Below are 7,406 nucleotides of genomic sequence, written 5' to 3' on the forward strand. Positions count from 1 at the left end.
AATGTGCATAGTACAAAACTTTATATCTCAAAAACTACTTGTATCTGTCAAATATAAATGAGATTTCCTTACTCAGCATAGACTATAAATCCACCAAAAAAGTTGGGGGTGGCAGTGTGAAAGAAAACAAAAAATAGTATCGCTATGCCGCTCCGAAATCGACAAATAGACAATGGTACCCGTACATTTTTTACGGGTTTGCTTTTGTTTGGTGGGATAGTGGCGTGTTGTTACTATATCATAGGTAAGTGTAAAGTAATCTGTATTTAATTTTTTGTTCGTGGGCGATTATTATGCTTATGTTTGATTATTGTAAAAATAAAAAAGGGATTGCCTCTTATAGAGAGCGCCGCCACATTTGAAAAGTTCTGGGGCGTTCATTTATATTAAGATGTAGATTCCGGAATAATCGAATTGTCAGCTCTCAGCTAAGGAGAATTGGAGCAATTTGAGAAGGGTGAATTTATCATTTTTACATTTGAAAATGGAAAGATTATGTAATGTCTGTGAGTTTATAATCAAGTTACGAATGGTGCTAGCACAATATCTGTAGAATGTGTATAATTCCCCCATGATCTTGACTGGGAGCGGTAAAAGGACTTAACATTTAGGGAGGAAAATAGAAACAACTTTCTCTAAAGATGCTGTGATTTTGATGGTGTTGCTCCTAGAATGAATGTAGGATTTTATTATAACGACTAAATGTCGTTCTAAAGTTACATGAGATAGTGGCTAATAGTCTAGCTAAAATATATTTGTATATGGCATCTGTTGTTGCAAACCGACGGTACTTTGGTCCAGAGGGAATTTTTGAAATCAAAATATATAAAGAAATTATATATATATATATATATATATATATATATATATATATATATATATACTTCGTTTACTCACATAAAGTTAATATACGAAAGTATAGGTTTATGCGTAAACTTTAAGTATTTATTCAAAAGTGCTCAATACGTAGGTAGAGCTAGTTAGTAATTTATAAAATATATATGGCGATTAAGCTACATTGAATATTCGGCGTTTCATTCACCTTAGGATTCGTCAGGCTTATGCGCGAATTCTGTGGTTGTTTCTCGTTTTTATATATGTTGAGGATTTTAGATAGCCAATCAGCTTTCTAGTATCCATCGCGCCCCTTCCTATCAGCCAATGGGCATGCATTTTATCGAACAAAGGATCTGTTTTAGAACTAGGTTAGTTGTTTCAGGCAGATGTTTTCCTCCTTTCTTTATATATATATATATATATATATATATATATATATGTGTGTGTGTGTGTGTGTGTGTGTGTGTACACACATACATGCACACATATATACACATATATATACATACATATATGTGATCGTTTATGTATATTCATGTTTTTAATTTATTTATTTGTTTGTTTTCTATTGTTTTTGTTAGTTTTACTTTAGGATAGCGATACAAAATAGCTTTAAATCTAACAAAAACAATAGAAAACAAACAAATAAATAAATAAATTAAATAAACATGAATATACATAAACGATCACACATATATGTATATATGTATGTATGTGCGCATGTATGTGTGTACACATATGTATATTTATATGTATAAAAAAAGAAAAAAAGAAAGGAGGAAAACATCTGCCTTAAACCACTAACCTAGTTCTAAAACAGACCCTTTGTTCGATAAAATGCATGCCCATTGGCTGATAGGAAGTGGCGCGGTGGATACTAGAAAGCTGATTGGCTAACTAAAATCCTCAACATATATAAAAACGAGAAACAACCACAGAATTCGCGCATAAGCCTGACGAATCCTAAGGTGAATGAAACGCCGAATATTCAGTGTAGCTTAATCGCCATATATATTTTATAAATTACTATATATATATACATATATATATATATATATATATATATATATATATATATATGAGTCGATTTAAATTCTTTTTTCTACGCACATCTTTTCCTTTCCCCCATTTGTTAATTATTCCACGGATTTTTGCCTTTTGGATTACTTTGGACCATCTTCCAATTACGCGATTCCCTTGGATTTTACTTGTGGAAATGGAAACTTAACCAACTTTTTAGATTTTGATTTTTGGATTTTACCGTTATTGGATATTTTACCCTCCGCCAGACTATCCATTCACGTGAAATCGCCTTTTTCTTCACCATATTCCATCTCCTTCACTATTTTTTACCAAGTAAGATCTATGATTTACTTGTAGTTTCATCAAATACTTTTGCAAGCAAAATCCGATCCCGCATTTTGCTAAATCCTACCCTCTGATGAGAAGGAAAGTATTTTTTCGAAACTCCGCGCATTAAGGATTATCCACTAATTTTGTGCTTCGTTTTTAAAATTAAATGTGTTTTTAACTGTTTTTCAGGGTGTTTTTAACATGTTTTATTAACTACTTGTTATTAATAAATTACCAAATAATCTAACCGTATAGGGACATTTATTAAAATAAAAAGAAAAAACTATGTATAAAATGTAATGAATTATTTTTGTATTTTCAAATTTTTGTAAATCCTTTTTAAATATAATCCTAGTTGACAAATCACAGAAAAAATATTAGAAAATAATAATAATAATAATAATAATAATAATAATAATAATAATAATAATAATAATTAAAACTCATGACCATGCATATGCACTACACCCAAAGGACGATATTGACAGAATCTACGTGAAAAGGAAAGACGGCGGGAGAGGACATGAAAAAGAACTAGAAAAATACATAATGCAAAACACTGAAAGGATAATTATGGCAGCGAGAGACACTGAAAAAAAACAACAAAACAGAAAACAGAGAGACAAACGACAAAACGAGAAAAGAAAAATGGGAACAGAAACAACTCCACGGGAGATTCATAAGAATGACAAAAGATGAGAATAACGAAAACACCTGGACATGGATGCGAAAATGACATATAAACCAACAAACTGAATCTCTAATAACTGCAGCACAAGATAACTCGATAAGAACCAACCATATCAAAGCAAGGATCGATAAAACACAAAAAAAACAGCAAATGCAGCCTATGTGGACAAAGAGACGAAACGATAAACCATATAGTAAGTGAATGCAGCAAACTCTCCAAAAGGAATACAAAATCAGGCATGACCAAGTGGGGAGGGTGGTACACTGGGAATTGTACAAACGATTGCATTTTGAGCGTACAGACAAATGGTACCAACATAAACCCGCAACAGCACTCGAAAACGAGAACCACAAAATCCTATGGGACGGACAAACTCATCCAAGCAAGAAGACCAGATGTCGTAATAATTAACAAGAAAGAAAAATTCTGTCACATCATAGACTTTGCAGTCCCAGCTGACCAAAGGGTGAGTATGAAAGAAAAGGAGAAACGAAGCAAATACAGAGCTAGCCAGAGAGTTAAAAGGGATTTGGATGATGAAGAAAATCAAAATAGTACCGATAATAGTAGGAGCACTAGGAACAATTCCGAAAAACTTTGGAAAAGAAATTGGAATCAGAGGAGTAATTGCAAAAGTACAACGACTAACGATAATGAAAACGACTGACATATTAAGGAAACACCTTGAATGCGGAGAATAATACAAGACAATATAACGAATAAGCGTTACAGGGAATGAAGAACACCGAAACTGCATATTTACAAGTTCTACACCCCCCCATCATGCATCTCCCTATTGTTTCATCACCGCTCCCCCCAATAAAAAAAAATGATACCAAAGGGCCGGGAAGTGTCAATAAGGACTGAAAGACCGAGGAGCGAGCGCCAACCAGACCTCGGCTGGACAAGCGCAAAGAGAACTGGGACCTTGGGGAGGCTGAGTGACACTCAAATTCCAGTATAAACCAATGGTCACTACCAGCGAGAAATCAATGGTAAGCGGCTGTTGCAATGATGCAAATTCATTTGCAAATGCTATCAAAGGAGGTGGAGAGAGCTGGACGTCTGGGGAGACTTGTTGTTACTCAGCTTCCAGAGAACACCACAGGTTCCAATCAGATCGCTTGTTAACTTGTGTGGAAGCTCCACGTGAGCCAATAATAATAATAATAATAATAATAATAATAATAATAATAATAATAATAATAATAATAATAATAATAATAATAATGAATCATTTCTCTGTAGAATTAAAATATTTTCAAAACATTTTAATTCAAAATAAAGCCTATACAATATGAACTAAGATGACTGCCGAAACAAACACATGACGTGAAATCTTCTATGAATTACCTTCTTTTTTTTTCGGCATTATATTGTTATACATTTTTTCTTTCTGAGCAATGAACTTCAAATTTTTCTGATGAATATATGCACGAAGAGAGTCGGTATTGACATAATAATAACTGATGGTTTCAGCATATCGAAACGGATCAACGAAATTTACAGAATTTTAACACGCTGAAGGAGATGTTTTGCATAAAAATAAAATGTAGATCTTGAAATGTACCATATATATATATATATATATATATATATATATATATATATATATATATATATATAAGTGAAAGTGTCTGTGTGCGTACATTTCCTTACCTAACTACTCTGTCATATTTTCAGTCTACAGTATATATATATATATATATATATATATACATATATATATATATATATATATATATATATATATATATATATATATATATATATATATATACTTTATAATCCATATTGTTACCTAGTTGCCGAGTCATATCCAGCGCGGCCCATATACTTAATCGCTTGACTCTTTCTTTTATTCTTTCTATCTCCCTTAATAAGTTACCTCTTTCCCACTTCTCCTTTCCTCGTCTTACTTCTCTTTCTCTTCTTATCTGCCACTAGTTTTGTGATTGAATCTCCTTCCTTTTCTACCGTTGTCATTTTTTTTTCATGATTTTACAGTTGGCGCTAATAATTTTGAATTTGTACTTTTTTATTTATTTTTTTTTTTTTTCATATAAAAATTTCAAATCTGTAAGGTCTGACGAAATTATCGGATCCTTAATTCAACTTCTGTAGTGGGCACATGTGTTTCCAATCAGATCTTTGATGACTTGTGGGAAAGCTCCATGTGAGCTGCTGCTGCTGCTGCTGCTGCTGCTGATGATGATGATGATGATGATGATGATGATGATGATGATGATGATAATAATAATAATAATGATGATGATGTGTGTGTCTGCATGTGCGTGTGCGTGTGTGGGTCTTTTTGGATATTAGATATTCAGCTTTATCTTTTTGATCAGAAATGAAATATATCGAATCTCTTATACAAGTACACTGTATGCATATATGTGTGTGATATAATTTATTAATATGTCTTCATAGTTAACTGTCTCTCGAAAAGAATTGATCTTAGGAGAAATACCTATACTTAGAACTGGACGATATCATACATTCCATTAGCACAGTCTTCTGAATTTCCCCACCAATTGACATCCACGTCATTAAAACGTCTCATAAATGATTAAAATGAAGCAAGTTATATCTTCATCGCGAACGATGCCTCTATCGGACACATCTTGAATTAATCTCGATGTTGTTGTTTTTTTTTTTCTTTTTTTTTCTTTTTTTTGTATACGTTGATGCTTGCCTATTTACGATGAAATAAAAAGTAGACACATTATCTAATAAAAGTAGAAAATCAAGCAAAACAAACAAACAAACAAACCAAAAACAAAAAAAAACAAGAAATTGAAATTAATTTGAGATGTGTCCGATAGAGGGCGTCTCTCGTGAATATTACACTTGACACTTTCATTTTTTTTTCTCGCATTTATAGATCGATTTCCCATTTGCAGTTATATCAGAGAGGTCAAGAAGTGTAATTATATTGGTCTGGACTGTGAACTATAAATGTCATGTTCGAGTTCCGTTCAGGACACGAATTAGCTTGCATTAATATATTTTTAAAAATATACATTCATTTCCCGACTTGTTAATATTAAAAGAAATAGCGAAAACAAACAGGACAATATTATTTTATTGTCAGAATCCATTGAGATGAGTAATTTGTATATCCATTTATTTATTTATTTATTTATTTATTTATGGACTGTTATTATCATTTTCCAGGTTAGCATTGTCTGAAGATACCGGTTTCAATCCTACCCAAAGCCGGCCAGAGGATTAGTTGGCCAAAAACGTGATGAGACGACAACAACTATGGAAGGCAGTAATTACTGAGGATACAGTAAAGAAGCTCAGCATTCTTATTCCGTCACGGTTAACCACATGACGAAGACCAGAGGAATAGTTGGCTGAAAGGTCGTGAAAACAACAACTATAAAGATGGGGATAACAGTCCGCAAATAAATAAATAACAGACAGGACCATTCACAGGTTTGATATTTGTCCGGTAGTAAAATGCAAGATATGTTCTTCAATTACGCCCATATTTTCTGGCCTAAGTCAGTACACAAGTATATTGGGTAAATCTTAATATTTTTCTTAATACAGATTGGTTGGTTGGTTGTTTTTGTTTTACGGCATATCAACCCTTTTCAGGCTATTTAATGCCGAATCCAAAGATTTTGAAGATATTTTTTTTAATAGAATATATTTGTTGTTTTCAAGTCGGTTTGTATTTAACCCATAGTTGAGACCCTAACAGGTACTACCACTCCGGATCAGAGTAGACCTGGGAGCAATTGCAATTAAAGGGTGGTTCCACACGCCCCAAAGCCTGCAAGCTGGGGCCTCACCACTGGATATAGTTTAAGATCATGTCCAGGACATTTTAATACAGAATTCCCCATTCGCGAAGAAGCTGTATTATACATCCCACATTAAAAACCGAGATTTTATATTTCTCTTTTCTTGAGGAGGCAAGTAAATGGTCATTCATACACTGGAAGGACAACTAAACCGAGTATATGAACTGTCAAGTGGTAATATATATATATATATATATATATATATATATATATATATATATATATATATACTGGCGGGACCTGTGCAAATTGCACAGGGGACTCATTCAAATGTAATATATTGATGCTGTCATTCTGTAGGTGTTTAGCGTAAATGAAGACACTGTGATATTATAGTAGCTCTTTTATTAAAGCTGCAAAAGCAGGGACACTCGACGAAGCCCGGCCATAAAAGACGCTTAAATATGATATTTTAATTCATTCAAATTTCGTATATATTATTGTAGAGTTAATTTTCTATCGATTTTTATAGATTATAAACTTGCAATTTCAAAAATAAAGAAATATATATCCATATGACTTGAATGCATCAACTTGGATTGAAACTGAAACCAAAACTTATAATATCTTTCTATCTATCTATCTATCTATCTATCTCTTTCTCTCTCTCTCTCTCTCTCTCTCTCTCTATATATATATATATATATATATATATATATATATATATATATATATATATATGGTAAAATTATTTATAAAAAGAA

The sequence above is a fragment of the Euprymna scolopes genome, chromosome 10 (genome assembly GCF_053919585.1).
Source record: "Euprymna scolopes isolate OS-2025 chromosome 10, ASM5391958v1, whole genome shotgun sequence".
In the NCBI taxonomy this organism is placed as follows: domain Eukaryota; kingdom Metazoa; phylum Mollusca; class Cephalopoda; order Sepiida; family Sepiolidae; genus Euprymna; species Euprymna scolopes.